The following is a 26,630-nucleotide window of genomic DNA, read 5'->3' as shown; positions in this document are numbered from 1 at the left end:
GGCTATAACGTGTAGATGAAGCACTAACAGGAGGCTTTTAAATTTTCATTCTAGTGTCTTTCGTTTGGGAGAAAAATGCAAAGGTACAATACAGCTTTTCCTTGCCAATATCTCTCTTTTGCAAAGAGCTAGGCATTGGAAAATGCAGGGCTATAACGTGTAGATGAAGCACTAACAGGAGGCTTTACAATTGTCATTCTAGTGTCTTTCGTTTGGGAGAAAAATGCAAAGGTACAATGCTACTTTTCCTTGCCGATATCTCTCTTTTGCAAAGAGATAGGCATTGGAAAATGCAGGGCTATAACGTGTAGATGAAGCACTAACAGGAGGCTTTAAAATTTTCATTCTAGTGTCTTTCGTTTGGGAGAAAAATGCAAAGGTACAATACAGTTTTTCCTTGCCGATATCTCTCTTTTGCAAAGAGATAGGCATTGGAAAATTCAGGGCTATAACGTGTAGATGAAGCACTAACAGGAGGCTTTAAAATTTTCATTCTAGTGTCCTTCGTTTGGGAGAAAAATGCAAAGGTACAATACAGCTTTTCCTTGCCAATATCTCTCTTTTGCAAAGAGCTAGGCATTGGAAAATTCAGGGCTATACCGTGTAGATGAAGCACTAACAGGAGGCTTTTAAATTTTCATTCTAGTGTCCTTCGTTTGGTAGAAAAATGCAAAGGTACAATACAGCTTTTCCTTGCCGATATCTCTCTTTTGCAAAGAGATAGGCATTGGAAAATTCAGGGCTATAACGTGTAGATGAAGCACTAACAGGAGGCTTTAAAATTTTCATTCTAGTGTCTTTCGTTTGGGAGAAAAATGCAAAGGTACAATACAGCTTTTCCTTGCCGATATCTCTCTTTTGCAAAGAGATAGGCATTGGAAAATTCTGGGCTATAACGTGTAGATGAAGCACTAACAGGAGGCTTTAAAATTTTCATTCTAGTGTCCTTCGTTTGGGAGAAAAATGCAAAGGTACAATACAGCTTTTCCTTGCCGATATCTCTCTTTTGCAAAGAGATAGGCATTGGAAAATTCAGGGCTATAACGTGTAGATGAAGCACTAATAGGAGGCTTTAAAATTTTCATTCTAGTGTCCTTCGTTTGGGAGAAAAATGCAAAGGTACAATAAAGCTTTTCCTTGCCGATATCTCTGTTTTGCAAAGAGATAGGCATTGGAAAATTCAGGGCTATAACGTGTAGATGAAGCACTAACAGGAGGCTTTAAAATTTTCATTCTAGTGTCTTTCGTTTGGGAGAAAAATGCAAAGGTACAATACAGCTTTTCCTTGCCGATATCTCTCTTTTGCAAAGAGCTAGGCTTTGGAAAATTCAGGGCTATAACGTGTAGATGAAGCACTAACAGTAGGCTTTAAAATTTTCATTCTAGTGTCTTTAGTTTGGGAGAAAAATGCAAAGGTACAATACAGCTTTTCCTTGCCAATATCTCTCTTTTGCAAAGAGCTAGGCATTGGAAAATTCAGGGCTATACCGTGTAGATGAAGCACTAACAGGAGGCTTTTAAATTTTCATTCTAGTGTCCTTCGTTTGGTAGAAAAATGCAAAGGTACATTACAGCTTTTCCTTGCCGATATCTCTCTTTTGCAAAGAGATAGGCATTGGAAAATTCAGGGCTATAACGTGTAGATGAAGCACTAACAGGAGGCTTTAAAATGTTCATTCTAGTGTCTTTCGTTTGGGAGAAAAATGCAAAGGTACAATACAGCTTTTCCTTGCCGATATCTCTCTTTTGCAAAGAGATAGACATTGGAAAATTCTGGGCTATAACGTGTAGATGAAGCACTAACAGGAGGCTTTAAAATTTTCATTCTAGTGTCTTTCGTTTGGGAGAAAACTGCAAAGGTACAATACAGCTTTTCCTTGCCGATATCTCTCTTTTGCAAAGAGATAGGCATTGGAAAATTCTGGGCTATAACGTGTAGATGAAGCACTAACAGGAGGCTTTAAAATTTTCATTCTAGTGTCCTTCGTTTGGGAGAAAAATGCAAAGGTACAATACCGCTTTTCCTTGCCGATATCTCTCTTTTGCAAAGAGCTAGGCATTGGAAAATTCAGGGCTATAACGTGTAGATGAAGCACTAATAGGAGGCTTTAAAATTTTCAATCTAGTGTCCTTCGTTTGGGAGAAAAATGCAAAGGTACAATATAGCTTTTCCTTGCCAATATCTCTCTTTTGCAAAGAGCTAGGCATTGGAAAATGCAGGGCTATAACGTGTAGATGAAGCACTAACAGGAGGCTTTAAAATTTTCATTCTAGTGTCTTTCGTTTGGGAGAAAAATGCAAAGGTACAATATAGTTTTTCCTTGCCGATATCTCTCTTTTGCAAAGAGATAGGCATTGGAAAATTCAGGGCTATAACGTGTAGATGAAGCACTAACAGGAGGCTTTAAAATTTTCATTCTAGTGTCCTTCGTTTGGGAGAAAAATGCAAAGGTACAATACAGCTTTTCCTTGCCAATATCTCTCTTTTGCAAAGAGCTAGGCATTGGAAAATTCAGGGCTATACCGTGTAGATGAAGCACTAACAGGAGGCTTTTAAATTTTCATTCTAGTGTCCTTCGTTTGGTAGAAAAATGCAAAGGTACAATACAGCTTTTCCTTGCCGATATCTCTCTTTTGCAAAGAGATAGGCATTGGAAAATTCAGGGCTATAACGTGTAGATGAAGCACTAACAGGAGGCTTTAAAATTTTCATTCTAGTGTCTTTCGTTTGGGAGAAAAATGCAAAGGTACAATACAGCTTTTCCTTGCCGATATCTCTCTTTTGCAAAGAGATAGGCATTGGAAAATTCTGGGCTATAACGTGTAGATGAAGCACTAACAGGAGGCTTTAAAATTTTCATTCTAGTGTCTTTCGTTTGGGAGAAAAATGCAAAGGTACAATACAGCTTTTCCTTGCCGATATCTCTCTTTTGCAAAGAGATAGGCATTGGAAAATTCTGGGCTATAACGTGTAGATGAAGCACTAACAGGAGGCTTTAAAATTTTCATTCTAGTGTCCTTCGTTTGGGAGAAAAATGCAAAGATACAATACAGCTTTTCCTTGCCGATATCTCTCTTTTGCAAAGAGATAGGCATTGGAAAATTCAGGGCTATAACGTGTAGATGAAGCACTAATAGGAGGCTTTAAAATTTTCTTTCTAGTGTCCTTCGTTTGGGAGAAAAATGCAAAGGTACAATAAAGCTTTTCCTTGCCGATATCTCTGTTTTGCAAAGAGATAGGCATTGGAAAATTCAGGGCTATAACGTGTAGATGAAGCACTAACAGGAGGCTTTAAAATTTTCATTCTAGTGTCTTTCGTTTGGGAGAAAAATGCAAAGGTACAATACAGCTTTTCCTTGCCGATATCTCTCTTTTGCAAAGAGCTAGGCTTTGGAAAATTCAGGGCTATAACGTGTAGATGAAGCACTAACAGTAGGCTTTAAAATTTTCATTCTAGTGTCTTTAGTTTGGGAGAAAAATGCAAAGGTACAATACAGCTTTTCCTTGCCAATATCTCTCTTTTGCAAAGAGCTAGGCATTGGAAAATTCAGGGCTATACCGTGTAGATGAAGCACTAACAGGAGGCTTTTAAATTTTCATTCTAGTGTCCTTCGTTTGGTAGAAAAATGCAAAGGTACAATACAGCTTTTCCTTGCCGATATCTCTCTTTTGCAAAGAGATAGGCATTGGAAAATTCAGGGCTATAACGTGTAGATGAAGCACTAACAGGAGGCTTTAAAATTTTCATTCTAGTGTCCTTCGTTTGGGAGAAAAATGCAAAGGTACAAGACAGCTTTTCCTTGCCAATATCTCTCTTTTGCAAAGAGCTGCGCATTGGAAAATTCAGGGATATGTCGTGTAGATGATGGCCTAACAGGAGGCTTTAAAATTTTCATTCTAGTGTCTTTCGTTTGGGAGAAAAATGCAAAAGTACAATGCTGCTTTTCCTTGCCGATATCTCTCTTTTGCAAAGAGATAAGCATTGGAAAATTCAGGGCTATAACGTGTAGATGAAGCACTAACAGGAGGCTTTAAAATTTTCATTCTAGTGTCTTTCGTTTGGGAGAAAAATGCAAAGGTACAATACAGCTTTTCCTTGCCAATATCTCCCTTTTGCAAAGAGCTAGGCATTGGAAAATGCAGGGCTATAACGTGTAGATGAAGCACTAACAGGAGGCTTTACAATTTTCATTCTAGTGTCTTTCGTTTGGGAGAAAAATGCAAAGGTACAATGCTGCTTTTCCTTGCCGATATCTCTCTTTTGCAAAGAGATAGGCATTGGAAAATGCAGGGCTATAACGTGTAGATGAAGCACTAACAGGAGGCTTTAAAATTTTCATTCTAGTGTCTTTCGTTTGGGAGAAAAATGCAAAGGTACAATACAGCATTTCCTTGCCGATATCTCTCTTTTGCAAAGAGATAGGCATTGGAAAATTCAGGGCTATAACATGTAGATGAAGCACTAACAGGAGGCTTTAAAATTTTCATTCTAGTGTCCTTCGTTTGGGAGAAAACTGCAAAGGTACAATACAGCTTTTCCTTGCCGATATCTCTCTTTTGCAAAGAGATAGGCATTGGAAAATTCAGGGCTATAACGTGTAGATGAAGCACTAATAGGAGGCTTTAAAATTTTCATTCTATTGTCCTTCGTTTGGGAGAAAAATGCAAAGGTACAATACAGCTTTTCCTTGCCGATATCTCTCTTTTGCAAAGAGATAGGCATTGGAAAATTCAGGGCTATAACGTGTAGATGAAGCACTAACAGGAGGCTTTAAAATTTTCATTCTAGTGTATTTCGTTTGGGAGAAAAATGCAAAGGTACAATACAGCATTTCCTTGCCGATATCTCTCTTTTGCAAAGAGATAGGCATTGGAAAATTCAGGGCTATAACGTGTAGATGAAGCACTAACAGGAGGCTTTAAAATTTTCATTCTAGTGTCCTTCGTTTGGGAGAAAACTGCAAAGGTACAATACAGCTTTTCCTTGCCGATATCTCTCTTTTGCAAAGAGATAGGCATTGGAAAATTCAGGGCTATAACGTGTAGATGAAGCACTAATAGGAGGCTTTAACATTTTCATTCTAGTGTCCTTCGTTTGGGAGAAAAATGCAAAGGTACAATACAGCTTTTCCTTGCCGATATCTCTCTTTTGCAAAGAGATAGGCATTGGAAAATTCAGGACTATAACGTGTAGATGAAGCACTAACAGGAGGCTTTAAAATTTTCATTCTAGTGTATTTCGTTTGGGAGAAAAATGCAAAGGTACAATACCGCTTTTCCTTGCCGATATCTCTCTTTTGCAAAGAGCTAGGCATTGGAAAATTCAGGGCTATAACGTGTAGATGAAGCACTAATAGGAGGCTTTAAAATTTTCAATCTAGTGTCCTTCGTTTGGGAGAAAAATGCAAAGGTACAATATAGCTTTTCCTTACCAATATCTCTCTTTTGCAAAGAGCTAGGCATTGGAAAATTCAGGGCTATAACGTGTAGATGAAGCACTAACAGGAGGCTTTAAAATTTTCATTCTAGTGTCTTTCGTTTGGGAGAAAAATGCAAAAGTACAATGCTGCTTTTCCTTGCCGATATCTCTCTTTTGCAAAGAGATAAGCATTGGAAAATTCAGGGCTATAACGTGTAGATGAAGCACTAACAGGAGGCTTTTAAATTTTCATTCTAGTGTCTTTCGTTTGGGAGAAAAATGCAAAGGTACAATACAGCTTTTCCTTGCCAATATCTCTCTTTTGCAAAGAGCTAGGCATTGGAAAATGCAGGGCTATAACGTGTAGATGAAGCACTAACAGGAGGCTTTACAATTGTCATTCTAGTGTCTTTCGTTTGGGAGAAAAATGCAAAGGTACAATGCTACTTTTCCTTGCCGATATCTCTCTTTTGCAAAGAGATAGGCATTGGAAAATGCAGGGCTATAACGTGTAGATGAAGCACTAACAGGAGGCTTTAAAATTTTCATTCTAGTGTCTTTCGTTTGGGAGAAAAATGCAAAGGTACAATACAGTTTTTCCTTGCCGATATCTCTCTTTTGCAAAGAGATAGGCATTGGAAAATTCAGGGCTATAACGTGTAGATGAAGCACTAACAGGAGGCTTTAAAATTTTCATTCTAGTGTCCTTCGTTTGGGAGAAAAATGCAAAGGTACAATACAGCTTTTCCTTGCCAATATCTCTCTTTTGCAAAGAGCTAGGCATTGGAAAATTCAGGGCTATACCGTGTAGATGAAGCACTAACAGGAGGCTTTTAAATTTTCATTCTAGTGTCCTTCGTTTGGTAGAAAAATGCAAAGGTACAATACAGCTTTTCCTTGCCGATATCTCTCTTTTGCAAAGAGATAGGCATTGGAAAATTCAGGGCTATAACGTGTAGATGAAGCACTAACAGGAGGCTTTAAAATTTTCATTCTAGTGTCTTTCGTTTGGGAGAAAAATGCAAAGGTACAATACAGCTTTTCCTTGCCGATATCTCTCTTTTGCAAAGAGATAGGCATTGGAAAATTCTGGGCTATAACGTGTAGATGAAGCACTAACAGGAGGCTTTAAAATTTTCATTCTAGTGTCCTTCGTTTGGGAGAAAAATGCAAAGGTACAATACAGCTTTTCCTTGCCGATATCTCTCTTTTGCAAAGAGATAGGCATTGGAAAATTCAGGGCTATAACGTGTAGATGAAGCACTAATAGGAGGCTTTAAAATTTTCATTCTAGTGTCCTTCGTTTGGGAGAAAAATGCAAAGGTACAATAAAGCTTTTCCTTGCCGATATCTCTGTTTTGCAAAGAGATAGGCATTGGAAAATTCAGGGCTATAACGTGTAGATGAAGCACTAACAGGAGGCTTTAAAATTTTCATTCTAGTGTCTTTCGTTTGGGAGAAAAATGCAAAGGTACAATACAGCTTTTCCTTGCCGATATCTCTCTTTTGCAAAGAGCTAGGCTTTGGAAAATTCAGGGCTATAACGTGTAGATGAAGCACTAACAGTAGGCTTTAAAATTTTCATTCTAGTGTCTTTAGTTTGGGAGAAAAATGCAAAGGTACAATACAGCTTTTCCTTGCCAATATCTCTCTTTTGCAAAGAGCTAGGCATTGGAAAATTCAGGGCTATACCGTGTAGATGAAGCACTAACAGGAGGCTTTTAAATTTTCATTCTAGTGTCCTTCGTTTGGTAGAAAAATGCAAAGGTACATTACAGCTTTTCCTTGCCGATATCTCTCTTTTGCAAAGAGATAGGCATTGGAAAATTCAGGGCTATAACGTGTAGATGAAGCACTAACAGGAGGCTTTAAAATGTTCATTCTAGTGTCTTTCGTTTGGGAGAAAAATGCAAAGGTACAATACAGCTTTTCCTTGCCGATATCTCTCTTTTGCAAAGAGATAGGCATTGGAAAATTCTGGGCTATAACGTGTAGATGAAGCACTAACAGGAGGCTTTAAAATTTTCATTCTAGTGTCTTTCGTTTGGGAGAAAACTGCAAAGGTACAATACAGCTTTTCCTTGCCGATATCTCTCTTTTGCAAAGAGATAGGCATTGGAAAATTCTGGGCTATAACGTGTAGATGAAGCACTAACAGGAGGCTTTAAAATTTTCATTCTAGTGTCCTTCGTTTGGGAGAAAAATGCAAAGGTACAATACCGCTTTTCCTTGCCGATATCTCTCTTTTGCAAAGAGCTAGGCATTGGAAAATTCAGGGCTATAACGTGTAGATGAAGCACTAATAGGAGGCTTTAAAATTTTCAATCTAGTGTCCTTCGTTTGGGAGAAAAATGCAAAGGTACAATATAGCTTTTCCTTGCCAATATCTCTCTTTTGCAAAGAGCTAGGCATTGGAAAATGCAGGGCTATAACGTGTAGATGAAGCACTAACAGGAGGCTTTAAAATTTTCATTCTAGTGTCTTTCGTTTGGGAGAAAAATGCAAAGGTACAATATAGTTTTTCCTTGCCGATATCTCTCTTTTGCAAAGAGATAGGCATTGGAAAATTCAGGGCTATAACGTGTAGATGAAGCACTAACAGGAGGCTTTAAAATTTTCATTCTAGTGTCCTTCGTTTGGGAGAATAATGCAAAGGTACAATACAGCTTTTCCTTGCCAATATCTCTCTTTTGCAAAGAGCTAGGCATTGGAAAATTCAGGGCTATACCGTGTAGATGAAGCACTAACAGGAGGCTTTTAAATTTTCATTCTAGTGTCCTTCGTTTGGTAGAAAAATGCAAAGGTACAATACAGCTTTTCCTTGCCGATATCTCTCTTTTGCAAAGAGATAGGCATTGGAAAATTCAGGGCTATAACGTGTAGATGAAGCACTAACAGGAGGCTTTAAAATTTTCATTCTAGTGTCTTTCGTTTGGGAGAAAAATGCAAAGGTACAATACAGCTTTTCCTTGCCGATATCTCTCTTTTGCAAAGAGATAGGCATTGGAAAATTCTGGGCTATAACGTGTAGATGAAGCACTAACAGGAGGCTTTAAAATTTTCATTCTAGTGTCTTTCGTTTGGGAGAAAAATGCAAAGGTACAATACAGCTTTTCCTTGCCGATATCTCTCTTTTGCAAAGAGATAGGCATTGGAAAATTCTGGGCTATAACGTGTAGATGAAGCACTAACAGGAGGCTTTAAAATTTTCATTCTAGTGTCCTTCGTTTGGGAGAAAAATGCAAAGATACAATACAGCTTTTCCTTGCCGATATCTCTCTTTTGCAAAGAGATAGGCATTGGAAAATTCAGGGCTATAACGTGTAGATGAAGCACTAATAGGAGGCTTTAAAATTTTCTTTCTAGTGTCCTTCGTTTGGGAGAAAAATGCAAAGGTACAATAAAGCTTTTCCTTGCCGATATCTCTGTTTTGCAAAGAGATAGGCATTGGAAAATTCAGGGCTATAACGTGTAGATGAAGCACTAACAGGAGGCTTTAAAATTTTCATTCTAGTGTCTTTCGTTTGGGAGAAAAATGCAAAGGTACAATACAGCTTTTCCTTGCCGATATCTCTCTTTTGCAAAGAGCTAGGCTTTGGAAAATTCAGGGCTATAACGTGTAGATGAAGCACTAACAGTAGGCTTTAAAATTTTCATTCTAGTGTCTTTAGTTTGGGAGAAAAATGCAAAGGTACAATACAGCTTTTCCTTGCCAATATCTCTCTTTTGCAAAGAGCTAGGCATTGGAAAATTCAGGGCTATACCGTGTAGATGAAGCACTAACAGGAGGCTTTTAAATTTTCATTCTAGTGTCCTTCGTTTGGTAGAAAAATGCAAAGGTACAATACAGCTTTTCCTTGCCGATATCTCTCTTTTGCAAAGAGATAGGCATTGGAAAATTCAGGGCTATAACGTGTAGACGAAGCACTAACAGGAGGCTTTAAAATTTTCATTCTAGTGTCTTTCGTTTGGGAGAAAAATGCAAAGGTACAATACAGCTTTTCCTTGCCGATATCTCTCTTTTGCAAAGAGATAGGCATTGGAAAATTCAGGGCTATAACGTGTAGATGAAGCACTAATAGGAGGCTTTAAAATTTTCATTCTAGTGTCCTTCGTTTGGGAGAAAAATGCAAAGGTACAATACAGCTTTTCCTTGCCGATATCTCTCTTTTGCAAAGAGATAGGCATTGGAAAATTCAGGGCTATAACGTGTAGATGAAGCACTAATAGGAGGCTTTAAAATTTTCATTCTAGTGTCCTTCGTTTGGGAGAAAAATGCAAAGGTACAATAAAGCTTTTCCTTGCCGATATCTCTCTTTTGCAAAGAGATAGGCATTGAAAATTCAGGGCTATAACGTGTAGATGAAGCACTAACAGGAGGCTTTAAAATTTTCATTCTAGTGTCCTTCGTTTGGGAGAAAAATGCAAAGGTACAATACAGCTTTTCCTTGCCAATATCTCTCTTTTGCAAAGAGCTAGGCATTGGAAAATTCAGGGCTATACCGTGTAGATGAAGCACTAAACAGGAGGCTTTTAAATTTTCATTCTAGTGTCCTTCGTTTGGGAGAAAAATGCAAAGGTACAATACAGCTTTTCCTTGCCGATATCTCTCTTTTGCAAAGAGATAGGCATTGGAAAATTCAGGGCTATAACGTGTAGATGAAGCACTAATAGGAGGCTTTAACATTTTCATTCTAGTGTCCTTCGTTTGGGAGAAAAACGCAAAGGTACAATAAAGCTTTTCCTTGCCGATATCTCTCTTTTGCAAAGAGATAGGCATTGGAAAATTCAGGGCTATAACGTGTAGATGAAGCACTAACAGGAGGCTTTAAAATTTTCATTCTAGTGTCTTTCGTTTGGGAGAAAAATGCAAAGGTACAATACAGCTTTTCCTTGCCGATATCTCTCTTTTGCAAAGAGCTAGGCATTGGAAAATTCAGGGCTATAACGTGTAGATGAAGCACTAACAGTAGGCTTTAACATTTTCATTCTAGTGTCTTTAGTTTGGGAGAAAAATGCAAAGGTACAATACAGCTTTTCCTTGCCAATATCTCTCTTTTGCAAAGAGCTAGGCATTGGAAAATTCAGGGCTATAACGTGTAGATGAAGCACTAACAGGAGGCTTTAAAATTTTCATTCTAGTGTCTTTCGTTTGGGAGAAAAATGCAAAGGTACAATACAGTTTTTCCTTGCCGATATCTCTCTTTTGCAAAGAGATAGGCATTGGAAAATTCAGGGCTATAACGTGTAGATGAAGCACTAACAGGAGGCTTTAAAATTTTCATTCTAGTGTCCTTCGTTTGGGAGAAAAATGCAAAGGTACAATACAGCTTTTCCTTGCCAATATCTCTCTTTTGCAAAGAGCTAGGCATTGGAAAATTCAGGGCTATACCGTGTAGATGAAGCACTAAACAGGAGGCTTTTAAATTTTCATTCTAGTGTCCTTCGTTTGGGAGAAAAATGCAAAGGTACAATACAGCTTTTCCTTGCCGATATCTCTCTTTTACAAAGAGATAGGCATTGGAAAATTCAGGGCTATAACGTGTAGATGAAGCACTAACAGGAGGCTTTAAAATTTTCATTCTAGTGTCTTTCGTTTGGGAGAAAAATGCAAAGGTACAATACAGTTTTTCCTTGCCGATATCTCTCTTTTGCAAAGAGATAGGCATTGGAAAATTCAGGGCTATAACGTGTAGATGAAGCACTAACAGGAGGCTTTAAAATTTTCATTCTAGTGTCTTTCGTTTGGGAGAAAAATGCAAAGGTACAATACAGCTTTTCCTTGCCAATATCTCTCTTTTGCAAAGAGCTAGGCATTGGAAAATTCAGGGCTATAACGTGTAGATGAAGCACTAACAGGAGGCTTTAAAATTTTCATTCTAGTGTCTTTCGTTTGGGAGAAAAATGCAAAAGTACAATGCAGCTTTTCCTTGCCGATATCTCTCTTTTGCAAAGAGATAGGCATTGGAAAATGCAGGACTATAACGTGTAGATGAAGCACTAACAGTAGGCTTTAAAATTTTCATTCTAGTGTCTTTCGTTTGGGAGAAAAATGCAAAGGTACAATACAGCATTTCCTTGCCGATATCTCTCTTTTGCAAAGAGCTAGGCATTGGAAAATTCAGGGCTATACCGTGTAGATGAAGCACTAACAGGAGGCTTTAAAATTTTCATTATAGTGTCCTTCGTTTGGGAGAAAAATGCAAAGGTACAATACAGCTTTTCCTTGCCAATATCTCTCTTTTGCAAAGAGCTAGGCATTGGAAAATTCAGGGCTATACCGTGTAGATGAAGCACTAACAGGAGGCTTTTAAATTTTCATTCTAGTGTCCTTCGTTTGGGAGAAAAATGCAAAGGTACAATACAGCTTTTCCTTGCCGATATCTCTTTTTTGCAAAGAGATAGGCATTGGAAAATTCAGGGCTATAACGTGTAGATGAAGCACTAACAGGAGGCTTTAAAATTTTCATTCTAGTTTCTTTCGTTTTAGAGAAAAATGCAAAGGTACAATAAAGCTTTTCCTTGCCGATATCTCTCTTTTGCAAAGAGATAGGCATTGGAAAATTCAGGGCTATAACGTGTAGATGAAGCACTAACAGGAGGCTTTAAAATTTTCATTCTAGTGTCTTTCGTTTGGGAGAAAAATGCAAAGGTACAATACAGCTTTTCCTTGCCGATATCTCTCTTTTGCAAAGAGCTAGGCATTGGAAAATTCAGGGCTATAACGTGTAGATGAAGCACTAATAGGAGGCTTTAAAATTTTCAATCTAGTGTCCTTCGTTTGGGAGAAAAATGCAAAGGTACAATACAGCTTTTCCTTGCCAATATCTCTCTTTTGCAAAGAGCTAGGGATTGGAAAATTCAGGGCTATAACGTGTAGATGAAGCACTAACAGGAGGCTTTAAAATTTTCATTCTAGTGTCTTTCGTTTGGGAGAAAAATGCAAAAGTACAATGCTGCTTTTCCTTGCCGATATCTCTCTTTTGCAAAGAGATAGGCATTGGAAACTTCAGGGCTATAACGTGTAGATGAAGCACTAACAGGAGGCTTTAAAATTTTCATTCTAGTGTCTTTCGTTTGGGAGAAAAATGCAAAGGTACAATACAGCTTTTCCTTGCCAATATCTCTCTTTTGCAAAGAGCTAGGCATTGGAAAATGCAGGGCTATAACGTGTAGATGAAGCACTAACAGGAGGCTTTACAATTTTCATTCTAGTGTCTTTCGTTTGGGAGAAAAATGCACAGGTACAATGCAGCTTTTCCTTGCCGATATCTCTCTTTTGCAAAGAGATAGGCATTGGAAAATGCAGGGCTATATCGTGTAGATGAAGCACTAACAGGAGGCTTTAAAATTTTCATTCTAGTGTCTTTCGTTTGGGAGAAAAATGCAAAGGTACAATACAGCATTTCCTTGCCGATATCTCTCTTTTGCAAAGAGATAGGCATTGGAAAATTCAGGGCTATAACGTGTAGATGAAGCACTAACAGGAGGCTTTAAAATTTTCATTCTAGTGTCTTTCGTTTGGGAGAAAAATGCAAAGGTACAATACAGCTTTTCCTTGCCGATATCTCTCTTTTGCAAAGAGATAGGCATTGGAAAATTCAGGGCTAAAACGTGTAGATGAAGCACTAATAGGAGGCTTTAAAATTTTCATTCTAGTGTCCTTCGTTTGGGAGAAAAATGCAAAGGTACAATACAGCTTTTCCTTGCCGATATCTCTCTTTTGCAAAGAGATAGGCATTGGAAAATTCAGGGCTATAACGTGTAGATGAAGCACTAACAGGAGGCTTTAAAATTTTCATTCTAGTGTCTTTCGTTTGGGAGAAAAATGCAAAGGTACAATACAGCTTTTCCTTGCCGATATCTCTCTTTTGCAAAGAGCTAGGCATTGGAAAATTCAGGGCTATAACGTGTAGATGAAGCACTAACAGTAGGCTTTAAAATTTTCATTCTAGTGTCTTTCGTTTGGGAGAAAAATGCAAAGGTACAATACAGCTTTTCCTTGCCAATATCTCTCTTTTGCAAAGAGCTAGGCATTGGAAAATTCAGGGCTATAACGTGTAGATGAAGCACTAACAGGAGGTTTTAAAATTTTCATTCTAGTGTCTTTCGTTTGGGAGAAAAATGCAAAGGTACAATACAGTTTTTCCTTGCCGATATCTCTCTTTTGCAAAGAGATAGGCATTGGAAAATTCAGGGCTATAACGTGTAGATGAAGCACTAACAGGAGGCTTTAAAATTTTCATTCTAGTGTCCTTCGTTTGGGAGAAAAATGCAAAGGTACAATACAGCTTTTCCTTGCCAATATCTCTCTTTTGCAAAGAGCTAGGCATTGGAAAATGCAGGGCTATAACGTGTAGATGAAGCACTAACAGGAGGCTTTACAATTTTCATTCTAGTGTCTTTCGTTTGGGAGAAAAATGCAAAGGTACAATGCAGCTTTTCCTTGCCGATATCTCTCTTTTGCAAAGAGATAGGCATTGGAAAATGCAGGGCTATAACGTGTAGATGAAGCACTAACAGGAGGCTTTAAAATTTTCATTCTAGTGTCTTTCGTTTGGGAGAAAAATGCAAAGGTACAATACAGCATTTCCTTGCCGATATCTCTCTTTTGCAAAGAGATAGGCATTGGAAAATGCAGGGCTATAACGTGTAGATGAAGCACTAACAGGAGGCTTTAAAATTTTCATTCTAGTGTCTTTCGTTTGGGAGAAAAATGCAAAGGTACAATACAGCTTTTCCTTGCCGATATCTCTCTTTTGCAAAGAGATAGGCATTGGAAAATTCAGGGCTATAACGTGTAGATGAAGCACTAACAGGAGGCTTTAAAATTTTCATTCTAATGTCCTTCGTTTGGGAGAAAAATGCAAAGGTACAATACAGCTTTTCCTTGCCGATATCTCTCTTTTGCAAAGAGATAGGCATTGGAAAATTCAGGGCTATAACGTGTAGATGAAGCACTAATAGGAGGCTTTAAAATTGTCATCCTAGTGTCCTTCGTTTGGGAGAAAAATGCAAAGGTACAATACAGCTTTTCCTTGCCGATATCTCTCTTTTGCAAAGAGATAGGCATTGGAAAATTCAGGGCTATAACGTGTAGATGAAGCACTAACAGGAGGCTTTAAAATTTTCATTCTAGTGTCTTTCGTTTGGGAGAAAAATGCAAAGGTACAATACAGCTTTTCCTTGCCGATATCTCTCTTTTGCAAAGAGCTAGGCATTGGAAAATTCAGGGCTATAACGTGTAGATGAAGCACTAACAGTAGGCTTTAAAATTTTCATTCTAGTGTCTTTCGTTTGGGAGAAAAATGCAAAGGTACAATACAGCTTTTCCTTGCCAATATCTCTCTTTTGCAAAGAGCTAGGCATTGGAAAATTCAGGGCTATAACGTGTAGATGAAGCATATCCTACCATCTTTTACTTGTACAACTACTGGAGCTACGTTTGCCATTAATCCAGTGTCCTGTCCATCTTTTGTCCAAAGTGACTCTGGTATCTGAGATGTCATTTCTTCTACTTGGGATGGAGTCCTATTTGTCATAATGGTATGTGACATTAATTTTGATGGGGAATCTAACATGTCTCGCACTTCCTGAGCGTGATTCTCAGGTATGTCCAAGAATACACCTTCAGGAGTACAATAAATGACGCACCCCATTTTACACAGTAAGTCTCTACCCAGGAGATTGGTCGGTGCCGATGCAGCCAGCAAAAAGGAATGCTTGGTATGTAACGGCCCTATTGTAATCTCTGCTGGTTTGCTAACAGGGTAATGCTGGACTACTCCTGTTACTCCTATGGCTGGAATTGTCCTACCAGTGGTTCTCATGCCCACTGTCGAATTTATCACTGATTTGGCCGCCCCTGTGTCTACAAGAAAGTTTAATGATTTACCAGCTACATTGATTGCAATTTTGGGTTCACTCCCAAGGCTTGCAATCAATTTTACTGGCTGCAGATTACAGGTATGGCCACACCCCTGAAGTATTCAAGATGATTTCTTGCAGCAGCTGGGCACTGTAACAGCTCCAGAGCTGCTCTGTAAGGCAAGTAAAAGGGTGTGGGCCCTGCAGCACTACCTGTAGTTCGCATTGTGCGTTGGAAGGCACAAAGTAAGCAGACGGGAGAAGTCAGGATAGTGCGCAAGGGCATAGAAGGGAGCGGCTCAAGAAAAGAGAAGTGGAAACAGGCAGCAAACTAGGCTGGAGAGAGACCTGAGACAAAGAGATCTAAATTATACGAGAGCCGACCAGGGGAAACACAAATTATGCAGTCAAGTGTCCCACATTTGGGGAAATCGCAGGAGCAGCACACCCAGAGTGCAATGGGTGAGCCTTGCCCTGGGAGAAGCACCTTCATGATCATAGTATCTCACCTGGCAGGTAAGTAGGAGTTGGGCTAGAGCTGGGGAGGGTTGCTGCTCGGGTACCCCCCTGTCAAGTGAAGGAGATCCAACTGAGGCAGCACAAGGGAACTCTCGAAAGAAGAACAAGGCTAGAGGAAAATCTGAGACAAAGAAATCTGACTTTTACCAGAGCTGACCAGAGGAAAGCACAAACACAGTCCCCCACTACCACAAATAATGCAGTCGAGTTTCCCACATTTGGGGAAATCACAGGGGTCAGCATACCCAAAATGCAATGAATGAACCTCACCCTCGGAGAACAATCTTCATGACCATGGTATCTCCTATGCAAAATAAGTATGATTTGGGATAGGGCTGGGGAGGGCCGCTGCTCAGGCACATCTCTGTCAAGTAAAGGAGATTCAACAGAGGCAGCACAAGGGAACTCCCATCTGGGGACAACAACTGCAGGGAGAACACATATTTTCAGATGAACATGGGAGGGCAGAAGGCTGCCTAATACTGAAGCACCCCCAAACAACAAACCAAATGCAACAACTAGTACAAGCATTCCTGGGGGAAGTTCTGCAGAAGACGGATTTGCATACGGTGATGTCATCCAAGCAGTGGGCCAAAGTTTGCTGGAACCCTCATCTGCATATGAAAAGAGAAAAGGGGTATGCAGGGCATGGCGGCCTTTTGCGGCGCTTGGATGACCCTTAGTTCGCATTAAACACCCCCACCCTCCTTCGGTGTGGGGCTCATGTTGGCTATGCCCCAGCCCCTGAAGCATTCAAGCTGATTTCTTGCAGCAGCTGGGCACTGTAACAGCTCCAGAGCTGCTCTGTACGGCAAGTAAAAGGGTGTGGGCCCTGCAGCACTACCTGTAGTTTGCATTGTGCATTGGAAGGCACTTAAGAAAAGAGAAGTGGAAACAGACAGCAAACTAGGCTGGAGAGAGACCTGAGACAAAGAGATCTGAATTATACGAGAGCCGACCAGGGGAAACACAAATTATGCAGTCAAGTTTCCCACATTTGGGGAAATCGCAGGAGCAGCACACCCAGAGTGCAATGGGTGAGCCTTGCCCTGGGAGAAGCACCTACGTGATCATAGTTTCTCACCTGGCAGGTAAGTAGGAGTTGGGCTAGAGCTGGGGAGGGTCGCTGCTCGAGTACCCCCCTGTCAAGTGAAGGAGATCCAACTGAGGCAGCACAAGGGAATTCTCGAAAGAAGAACAAGGCTAGAGGAAGATCTGAGACAAAGAAATCTGACTTTTACCAGAGCTGACCAGAGCTGACCAGAGGAAAACACAAACACAGTCCCCCACTACCACAAATAATGCTGTCGAGTTTCACACATTTGGGGAAATCACAGGGGTCAGCATACCCAGAATGCAATGAATGAACCTCACACTGGGAGAATAATCTTCATGACCATGGTATCTCCTATGCAAAATAAGTATGATTTGGGATAGGGCTGGGGAGGGCCGTTGCTCAGGCACATCTCTGTCAAGTAAAGGAGATTCAACTGAGGCAGCATAAGGGAACTCTCATCTGGGGACAACAACTGCAGGGAGAACACATATTTTCAGATGAACATGGGAGGGCAGAAGGCTGCCTAATACTGAAGCACCCCCAAACAACAAACCAAATGCAACAACTAGTGCAAGCATTCCTGGGGGAAGGCCTGCAGCAGATGGATTTGCATATGGTGATGTCATCCAAGCAGTGGGTCAAAGTTGGCTTCAACCCTCGTCTGCATATGAAAAGAGAAAAGGGGCGTGCAGGGCATGGCGGCCTTTTGCGGCCCTTGGATGACCCCTAGTTCGCATTAAACACCTCCACCCTCCTTCGGTGTGGGGCTCATGTTGGCTATGCCCCAGCCCCTGAAGCATTCAAGCTGATTTCTTGCAGTAGCTGGGCACTGTAACAGCTCCAGAGCTGCTCTGTACGGCAAGTAAAAGGGTGTGGGCCCTGCAGCACTACCTGTAGTTTGCATTGTGCATTGGAAGGCACAAAGTAAGCAGACGGGAGAAGTAAGGATAGTGCGCAAGGCCATAGAATGGAGCGGCTTAAGAAAAGAGAAGTGGAAACAGACAGCAAACTAGGCTGGAGAGAGACCTGAGACAAAGAGATCTGAATTATACGAGAGCCGACCAGGGGAAACACAAATTATGCAGTCAAGTTTCCCACATTTGGGGAAATCGCAGGGGCAGCACATCCAGAGTGCAATGGGTGAGCCTTGCCCTGGGAGAAGCACCTTCATGATTATAGTATCTCACCTGGCAGGTAAGTAGAAGTTGGGCTAGAGCTGGGGAGGGTCGCTGCTCGGGCACCCCCCTGTCAAGTGAAGGAGATCCAACTGAGGCAGCACAAGGGAACTCTCGAAAGAAGAACAAGGCTAGAGGAAGAACTGAAACAAAGAAATCTGACTTTTACCAGAGCTGACCAGAGGAAAGCACAAACACAGTCCCCCACTACCACAAATAATGCAGTTGAGTTTCCCACATTTGGGGAAATCACAGGGGTCAGCATACCCAGAATGCAATGAATGAAACTCACCCTGGGAGAACAATCTTCAACACCATGGTCTCTCCTATGCAAAATAAGTATGATTTGGGATAGGGCTGGGGAGGGCCGCTGCTCAGGCACATCTCTGTCAAGTAAAGGAGATTCAACTGAGGCAGCACAAGGGAACTCTCATCTGGGGACAACAACTGCAGGGAGAACACATATTTTCAGATGAACATGGGAGGGCAGAAGGCTGCCTAATACTGAAGCACCCCCAAACAACAAACCAAATGCAACAACTAGTGCAAGCATTCCTGGGGGAAGGCCTGCAGCAGATGGATTTGCATATGGTGATGCCATCCAAGCAGTGGGTCAAAGTTGGCTTCAACCCTCGTCTGCATATGAAAAGAGAAAAGGGGCGTGCAGGGCATGGCGGCCTTTTGCGGCACTTGGATGACCCCTAGTTCGCATTACACACCTCCACCCTCCTTCGGTGTGGGGCTCATGTTGGCTATGCCCCAGCCCCTGAAGCATTCAAGCTGATTTCTTGCAGCAGCTGGGCACTGTAACTGCTCCAGAGCTGCTCTGTAAGGCAAGTAAAAGGGTGTGGGCCCTGCAGCACTACCTGTAGTTTGCATTGTGCGTTGGAAGGCACGAAGTAAGCAGACGGGAGAAGTCAGGATAGTGCGCAAGGGCATAGAAGGGAGCGGCTCAAGAAAAGAGAAGTGGAAACAGACAGCAAACTAGGCTGGAGAGAGACCTGAGACAAAGAGATCTGAATTATACGAGAGCCGACCAAGGGAAACACAAATTATGCAGTCAAGTTTCCCACATTTGGGGAAATCGCAGGGGCAGCACAACCAGAGTGCAATGGGTGAGCCTTGCCCTGGGAGAAGCACCTTCATGATCATAGTATCTCACCTGGCAGGTAAGTATGAGTTGGGCTAGAGCTGGGGAGGGTCGCTGCTCGGGCACCCCCCCTGTTAAGTGAAAGAGATCCAACTGAGGCAGCACAAGGGAACTCTCGAAAGAAGAACAAGGCTAGAGGAAGATCTGAGATAAAGAAATCTGATTTTTACCAGAGCTGACCAGAGGAAAGCACAAACACAGTCCCCCACTACCACAAATAATGCAGTCGAGTTTCCCACATTTGGGGAAATCACAGGGGTCAGCATACCCAGAATGCAATGAATGAACCTCACCCTGGGAGAACAATCTTCATGACCATGGTATCGCCTATGCAAAATAAGTATGATTTGGGACAGGGCAGGGGAGGGCCGCTGCTCAGGCACATCTCTGTCAAGTAAAGGAGATTCAACTGAGGCAGCACAAGGGAACTCTCATCTGGGGACAACAACTGCAGGGAGAACACATATTTTCAGATGAACATGGGAGGGCAGAAGGCTGCCTAATACTGAAGCACCCCCAAACAACAAACCAAATGCAACAACTAGTGCAAGCATTCCTGGGGGAAGGCCTGCAGCAGATGGATTTGCATATGGTGATGTCATCCAAACAGTGGGTCAAAAATGGCTTCAACCCTCGTCTGCATATGAAAAGAGACAAGGGGCGTGCAGGGCATGGCGGCCTTTTGCGGCGCTTGGATGACCCCTAGTTCGCATTACACACCTCCACCCTCCTTCGGTGTGGGGCTCATGTTGGCTATTCCCCAGCCCCTGAAGCATTCAAGCTGATTTCTTGCAGCAGCTGGGCACTGTAACTGCTCCAGAGACGCTCTGTAAGGCAAGTAAAAGGGTGTGGGTCCTGCAGCACTACCTGTAGTTTGCATTGTGCGTTGGAAGGCACGAAGTAAGCAGACGGGAGAAGTCAGGATAGTGCGCAAGGGCATAGAAGGGAGCGGCTCAAGAAAAGAGAAGTGGAAACAGACAGCAAACTAGGCTGGAGAGAGACCTGAGACAAAGAGATCTGAATTATACAAGAGCCGACCAGGGGAAACACAAATTATGCAGTCAAGTTTCCCACATTTGGGGAAATCGCAGAAGCAGCACACCCAGAGTGCAATGGGTGAGCCTTGCCCTGGGAGAAGCACCTTCATGATCATAGTATCTCACCTGGCAGGTAAGTAGGAGTTGGGCTAGAGCTGGGGAGGGTCGCTGCTCGAGCATCCCCCTGTCAAGTAAAGGAGATTCAACTGAGGCAGCACAAGGGAACTCTCATCTGGGGACAACAACTGCAGGGAGAACACATATTTTCAGATAAAAATCTTGGTCATGCTCTGGTTTCTCTTCAGAACGAACAAATCTTTCGCCTTTTACTAAAGATTTCCGTGGAGAGGAGCAAAACCGAGTTTTATCTCAATTTTTGCATGCCCCATCTTTTTGGGGTTTCTTTTATCGGTTTAAAGATAGAATGAGTGTGCTTTAATGTAAGCTCATTTGCATAGAAATGACAGTAAATGTTTGTTTCTTTTCAAACAGAACTTTCTTGAGCATGCTACTTGCTTGAAAGATCTGGGAGCACATGGAATACAGTACAAACCATGCTTATAGCAAGGAGAAGACAGGTGAGAAATCTGCTTTCTTTCAAATTGGGCGCTCACTTTGATCTGAATGAGGACTGCTGGCACGGCACTCAGGCGACAGGTGGAATCTTGGTCATGCTCTGGTTTCTCTTCAGAACGAACAAATCTTTCGCCTTTTACTAAAGATTTCCGTGGAGAGGAGCAAAACTGAGTTTTATCTCAATTTTTGCATGCCCCATATTATTGGGGTTTCTTTTATCGGATTAAAGACAGAACGAGTGTGCTTTCTTGTTAGCTTTAATGTAAGTTTATTTGCATAACAATGACAATAAATGTCTGTTTCTTTTCAAGCAGAACTTTCTTGACCATACTAATTGCTTGAAAGATCTGGGAGCACGTGGAAAAGAGTACAAACCATGCTTATAGCAAGGGGAAGCCTGGTGAGAAATCTGCTTTCTTTCTTTCAAATTGGGTGCTCACTTTGAGCTGAATGAGGACTGCTGGCATGGCACTCAGGCGACAGGTGGAATCTTGGTCATGCTCTGGTTTCTCTTCAGAACGAACAAATCTTTCGCCTTTTACTAAAGATTTCCGTGGAGAGGAGCAAAACTGAGTTTTATCTCAATTTTTGCATGCCCCGTCTTATTGGGGTTTCTTTTATCAGTTTAAAGATAGAACGAGTGTGCTTTAATGTAAGCTCATTTGCATAGAAATGACAGTAAATGTTAGTTTCTTTTCAAACAGAACTTTCTTGACTATACTAATTGCTTGAAAGATCTGGGAGCACATGGAAAAGAGTACAAACCATGTTTATAGCAAGGGGAAGCCTGGTGAGAAATCTGCTTTCTTTCTTTCAAATTGGGTGCTCACTTTGAGCTGAATGAGGACTGCTGGCATGGCACTCAGGCGACAGGTAGAATCTTGGTCATGCTGTGGTTTCTCTTCAGAACGAACAAATCTTTCGCCTTTTACTAAAGATTTCCGTGGAGAGGAACAAAACGGAGTTTTATCTCAATTTTTGCATGCCCCATCTTATTGGGGTTTTATTTTATCGGTTTAAAGATAGAACGAGTGTGCTTTAATGTAAGCTCATTTGCATAGAAATGACAGTAAATGTTTGTTTCTTTTCAAACAGAACTTTCTTGACCACACTAATTGTTTGAAAGATCTGGGAGCACATGGAAAAGAGTACAAACGATGTTTATAGCAAGGGGAAGCCTGGTGAGAAATCTGCTTTCTTTCATTCAAATTGGGTGCTTACTTTGAGCTGAATGAGAACTGCTGGCATGGCACTCAGGCGACAGGTGGAATCTTGGTCATGCTCTGGTTTCTCTTCAGAACTAACAAATATTTCGCCTTTTATTAAAGATTTCCGTGGAGAGGAGCAAAACTGAGTTTTATCTCAATTTTTGCATGCCCCATATTATTGGGGTTTCTTTTATCAGTTTAAAGACAGAACGAGTGTGCTTTCTTGTTAGCTTTAATGTAAGTTTATTTGCATAACAATGACAGTAAATGTTTGTTTCTTTTCAAACAGAACTTTCTTGACCATGCTACTTGCTTGAAAGATCTGGGAGCACATGGAAAACAGTACAAACCATGCAGTATCACAAGAGCCTTTATTTGATCTTTCATGAAGATAGAGCAGAATTGAGGACACGTCAACAATTTCTGCCAAAGGTGGTTCATCTTTCCACATGGTGCCTTTGGCCACTGACACCTTCGTTGAGTCAAAGTCTCTGGCTGTGGTCAGAACTTTGAAAATTTATGTCACCAGAACGGTACAGATTAGGAAAACAGAGGCTCTGTTTGTCCTGTATGCTCCCAACAGGATTGGGTGTCCTGCTTCCATGCAGACCATTATGCGCTGGATCTGTGGTAAGATTCAGCATGCTCATTCCACGGCAGGATTGCCGTTACTGAATTAGGTGAAGACCCATTCTACTAGAAAGGTGGGTTCATCCTGGGCAGCTGGTCGGGGAGTCTCGGCATTGCAACTTTGCCGAGCAGCTATTTAGTAAACACTTTTGCTAAGTTTTACAAGTTTGATACCTTGGCTGATGATAACCTCAATTTGGGTCATTCGGTGCTGCAGAGTCGTTCGCACTCTCCCACCCGTTCAAGAGCTTTGGTATAACCCCATGGTTCTTAATGTGACCCCAGCATCCTCTAGGTCATATGAGAAAATAGGATTTTAATACCTACCGGTAAATCCTTTTCTCTTAGTACGTAGAGGATGCTGGGCACCCGTCCCAGTCCATACTGTGTCTGCAGTAATTACTTGTGGTTATACACATGTTGTGTTACGGTTCTGCTCAGCTTTTTGCTGCAATTGTTCATGCCGTTGGCTTGTGTTCTGTTGAATGCCACGTTCTGCGGCATGCTTAAGGTGTGAGCTGGTAAGATGCTCACCTTAGTTTAACAATAAATCCTTTCCTCGAAATGTCCGTCTCCCTGGGCACAGTTCCTATAACTGGAGTCTGGAGGAGGGGCATAGAGGGAGGAGCCAGTTCACACCCTTTGAAAGTCTTAAAGTGCCCATGTCTCTTGCGGATCCCGTCTATACCCCATGGTTCTTAATGTGACCCCAGCATCCTCTACGGACTAAGAGAAAAGGATGCCCTTGTGTACTATCCTGACTTCTCCTCCCGTCTGCTTACTTTGTGCCTTCCAACGCACAATGCGAACTACATGTGGTGCTGCAGGGCCCACACCCTTTTACTTGCCTTACAGAGCAGCTCTGGAGCTGTTACAGTGCCCAGCTGCTGCAAGAAATCAGCATGAATGCTTCAGGGGATGGGGCATGGCCAACATGAGCCCCACACCAAAGGAGGGTGGGGGTGTTTAATGCGAACTAGGGGTCATCCAAGCACTGCAAAAGGCCGCCATGCCCTGCATGCCCCTTTTCTCTTTTTATATGCAGATGAGTGTTCCAGCCAACTTTGGCCCACTGCTTGGATGACATCACCGTATGCAAATCCGTCTGCTGCAGACCTTCCCCCAGGAATGCTTGTACTAGTTGTTGGATATGGTTTGATATTTGATGGTGCTTCAGTATTAGGCAGCCTTCCGCCCTCCCATGTTCATCTGAAAAGATGTGGTCTCCCTGCAGTTGTTGTCCCCAGACGAGAGTTCCCTTGTGCTTCCTCAGTTGAATCTCCTTAACTTGACGGGGGAGGGGCTGCCCGAGCTGCCACCCTCCCCAGCCCTATCCCAATTCATACTTATTTTACATATTAGATCTCTTGATCATGAAGATTGTTCTCACAGGGTGAGGTTCATCCATTATATTTTAAAATAGGAAGGTACAAATTACATATTTGAATTGCATCTATGTGCTGGATTCAAATGCCCCCCCCCCCTTCCTTTCTCAATTGTGCCCGTCAGCAGCTATTCTAAGGTTGCTGCCAATGGGTGTGACACATTAATTTCTTCTGTGGGGTACACTGGACTCCACAAGGATTCACATTGGGGTGTAGAGTAGGATCTTGATCTGAGGCACCAACCGGCTCAAAGCTTTTGACTGTTCCCAAGATGCTCAGCGCATCCTCCTCTATAACCCCGCTTCCATGAACAGGGAGCTCAGTTTGTAGTTGGTGCCTTCAGTAGCAGGCCACTTAACAGGGGCCTGCCTCAGGCAGCCTATTCTTAGCTATTAATTTTGACAAGAAAAGAAGAACTTGTTTTATGAGAATCTACAAGGGCTGCAGCAGGCTAGGTCTAATAGACATCTTTACTGCAGCTTCATCACTCCCAGCGGCGCTGTATACTCCCGTGCCCTGGTTGCTGGGTCACTGCAGCGGAGGCTCCGGTTTCTTCCTAAGGTCAGTCACACACACACCGCCCTTCCGGATCACGAGGCCGCTGATTAAGGGGAGCGTGGCCGTAGGGGGTGGGCCGTGTGCGCACTGGGGTGGACACTGATTACTGGGCAGCCGCTCCACTAGCCACCAGGTACAGTTAAGGAGCACAGGTCTGGGGGTTTTTCTCCTATATTAACCCAATTTTGTACTGCCCGCAGCGCATTGTGATAGGTAATAGGGCCTGATTCAGGTTGGATTGCAATCACAATAAGCGATCCAACTGCAAAAATTGCTAAGATCATACGCATGTGCCTGCATGCGATCGCCTCTGCCTGTCAATCGGGGCAGGGGGGGAGAGTGGGGTCAGCAACACTCCATTTCCAAGTCAGGGATGGAGCAGTGCGGGGGCAAGGCTTCAAAATGGGGTCTGCAATGGAGGATACACAGGGGGCGTGGTCACAGCGGCTGTATGACATCACATTCAGCCGCTGTGATCACAAAAATGGTGGCGGCTTCCTGCGCGCACATACAGTCTGCACCAGCAGGAGGCTACACCATTGTTTATGATCACGCTGAACTGCAGTGCGACTGCAATTACAGCATGGTCAAGAAGGGAGGTGTCATACTGGGTGGCCATGCCCTGTCACTGTGCAGGAGCCAGCACCGCTTACACACTAGTCCCCGGGTGCAGCCCCCAACCCCCGGGACACCCGGAGCAATAAAATGTAGATTCAGGCCACCAGGCCACGCCCCTACCTATGAAATCATGCCTCCTTTTTACCATTGCGCTGCTTATTTGCACGTACTGCATTACAATCTCCCTCGCCACCTCTCTGGGTGTCACCAGTGATAGTGACACCTCTGCCATGCTTGTAGCAGCTGGTCCAAAGATCTATGCCTCAAGCCCTGAGTGTTTGGCCCTTGTGACTTGTTGATCATCATAGCGAAGCAGATGCTTACAGAAAACTGCAGGGGCTTAGATTGAAAATAAAAAAAATTGATGGGTATAAGGTAGAGAGGAGCGGGTTCGGTTCTCCGAGAACCGAATTCCCCACGAACTCCACGTGGTTTACACTGGTCTGAGGCAGGCTCGGTTGTTCCCGCCTGACTCGGAAAACCTGAACAAGGGAAAATGTCATCATCCCGCTGTCGGATTCTCGCGAGATTCGGATATTATAATTAGAGCTGCGCGTTGCCGCCATTTTTACTCGTGCATTGAAGAGAGAGCGGAGAGGACGTGGCTATGTTCTCTCAGTGGAAATCTCAATATCAGTGCTCAGTATCAGTGGTTACCTATTGCTGCTCAGTAATACTAGTAGTGTGTCTCTCTTGCTCAGTGTCAGTTCTCAGTAGTATCCTCATCAGTGCTCAGTATCACTGCTCATTGTCTTGTGCTGCATTGTGGTGCTCAGCATACTACAGTACATTACTAATAGTCCAGTGCTGCATCTTGCTGCTCAGTGTCAGTTCTAGTATCCTCATCAGTGCTCACTATCACTGCTCATTGCATTGTGGTGTTCTATATACTACAGTAATATAGTAACATATAGTAACATAGTTTTTGAGGTTGAATAGAGGCAAATTGCCCATCGTGTTCAACCTGTTTTAAGTTGTGATGATTCTACATACTTGCTGAATAATGTTTTATGACTAGTTAGCTACTAAAACTCATGTTACCCCCGGATTAACCATGTTGATATTTTAAGTATTATAACCTTGGATAGCTTTTTCATTCAGAAATGTATCCATTCCTTTTTTAAATCCAATTACAGAGTCCGCCATTACCACCTTCCCTGGCAGGGAATTCCACATCCTGATTGCCCTAACAGTGAAGAACCCTTTCCTCCATTGCGTTCTGAACTTTCCTCCAGTCGCAGCGAGTGACCACGTGTTCTTTTAATAAATAATTCCTCTGATAACTCTTTGTTATGTATCTTTACATATTTGAAGATATTAATAATATCTCCTCTTAGGCACCTCTTTTCTAGTGTATACATATTCAGCCTAGTAAGTCTTTCCTTATAGTCCAGTACTTTTAGGCCTTTAATCAATTTAGTCTTCAGGAT

General features: G+C 42.2%; 13 non-coding genes and 1 pseudogene across 13 annotated transcripts; 5 read left to right on the top strand and 9 right to left on the bottom strand.

Moving 5' to 3' along the window:
* Nucleotides 1–15,669: 15,669 nt before the first annotated feature.
* LOC135016708 (U1 spliceosomal RNA) lies at nucleotides 15,670–15,811 on the bottom strand (annotated as a pseudogene).
* Nucleotides 15,812–15,963: 152 nt separating this feature from the next.
* Nucleotides 15,964–16,127, bottom strand: LOC135016780 (U1 spliceosomal RNA). The gene has a single exon (XR_010214774.1). It is a non-coding gene; the product is annotated as a U1 spliceosomal RNA (small nuclear RNA).
* A 615-nt stretch (nucleotides 16,128–16,742) lies between these two features.
* On the bottom strand, nucleotides 16,743–16,905 carry LOC135016697 (U1 spliceosomal RNA). Its single transcript, XR_010214706.1, has one exon. It is a non-coding gene; the product is annotated as a U1 spliceosomal RNA (small nuclear RNA).
* A 162-nt stretch (nucleotides 16,906–17,067) lies between these two features.
* On the bottom strand, nucleotides 17,068–17,231 carry LOC135016668 (U1 spliceosomal RNA). Its single transcript, XR_010214680.1, has one exon. It is a non-coding gene; the product is annotated as a U1 spliceosomal RNA (small nuclear RNA).
* A 671-nt stretch (nucleotides 17,232–17,902) lies between these two features.
* On the bottom strand, nucleotides 17,903–18,065 carry LOC135016718 (U1 spliceosomal RNA). The gene has a single exon (XR_010214723.1). It is a non-coding gene; the product is annotated as a U1 spliceosomal RNA (small nuclear RNA).
* Nucleotides 18,066–18,217: 152 nt separating this feature from the next.
* Nucleotides 18,218–18,381, bottom strand: LOC135016639 (U1 spliceosomal RNA). Its single transcript, XR_010214653.1, has one exon. It is a non-coding gene; the product is annotated as a U1 spliceosomal RNA (small nuclear RNA).
* Nucleotides 18,382–19,052: 671 nt separating this feature from the next.
* On the bottom strand, nucleotides 19,053–19,215 carry LOC135016680 (U1 spliceosomal RNA). Its single transcript, XR_010214692.1, has one exon. It is a non-coding gene; the product is annotated as a U1 spliceosomal RNA (small nuclear RNA).
* A 153-nt stretch (nucleotides 19,216–19,368) lies between these two features.
* Nucleotides 19,369–19,532, bottom strand: LOC135016820 (U1 spliceosomal RNA). Its single transcript, XR_010214813.1, has one exon. It is a non-coding gene; the product is annotated as a U1 spliceosomal RNA (small nuclear RNA).
* A 671-nt stretch (nucleotides 19,533–20,203) lies between these two features.
* Nucleotides 20,204–20,366, bottom strand: LOC135016699 (U1 spliceosomal RNA). Its single transcript, XR_010214708.1, has one exon. It is a non-coding gene; the product is annotated as a U1 spliceosomal RNA (small nuclear RNA).
* A 144-nt stretch (nucleotides 20,367–20,510) lies between these two features.
* LOC135016759 (U5 spliceosomal RNA) lies at nucleotides 20,511–20,626 on the top strand. The gene has a single exon (XR_010214753.1). It is a non-coding gene; the product is annotated as a U5 spliceosomal RNA (small nuclear RNA).
* Nucleotides 20,627–20,896: 270 nt separating this feature from the next.
* Nucleotides 20,897–21,012, top strand: LOC135016755 (U5 spliceosomal RNA). The gene has a single exon (XR_010214750.1). It is a non-coding gene; the product is annotated as a U5 spliceosomal RNA (small nuclear RNA).
* Nucleotides 21,013–21,298: 286 nt separating this feature from the next.
* LOC135016762 (U5 spliceosomal RNA) lies at nucleotides 21,299–21,414 on the top strand. The gene has a single exon (XR_010214756.1). It is a non-coding gene; the product is annotated as a U5 spliceosomal RNA (small nuclear RNA).
* A 274-nt stretch (nucleotides 21,415–21,688) lies between these two features.
* On the top strand, nucleotides 21,689–21,804 carry LOC135016774 (U5 spliceosomal RNA). Its single transcript, XR_010214768.1, has one exon. It is a non-coding gene; the product is annotated as a U5 spliceosomal RNA (small nuclear RNA).
* Nucleotides 21,805–22,079: 275 nt separating this feature from the next.
* Nucleotides 22,080–22,195, top strand: LOC135016794 (U5 spliceosomal RNA). Its single transcript, XR_010214788.1, has one exon. It is a non-coding gene; the product is annotated as a U5 spliceosomal RNA (small nuclear RNA).
* Nucleotides 22,196–26,630: the final 4,435 nt, after the last annotated feature.

The sequence above is a fragment of the Pseudophryne corroboree genome, unplaced genomic scaffold (assembly GCF_028390025.1).
Source record: "Pseudophryne corroboree isolate aPseCor3 unplaced genomic scaffold, aPseCor3.hap2 scaffold_302, whole genome shotgun sequence".
In the NCBI taxonomy this organism is placed as follows: Eukaryota; Metazoa; Chordata; class Amphibia; order Anura; family Myobatrachidae; genus Pseudophryne; species Pseudophryne corroboree.
This window is presented reverse-complemented; position numbering and strand designations above follow the sequence as displayed.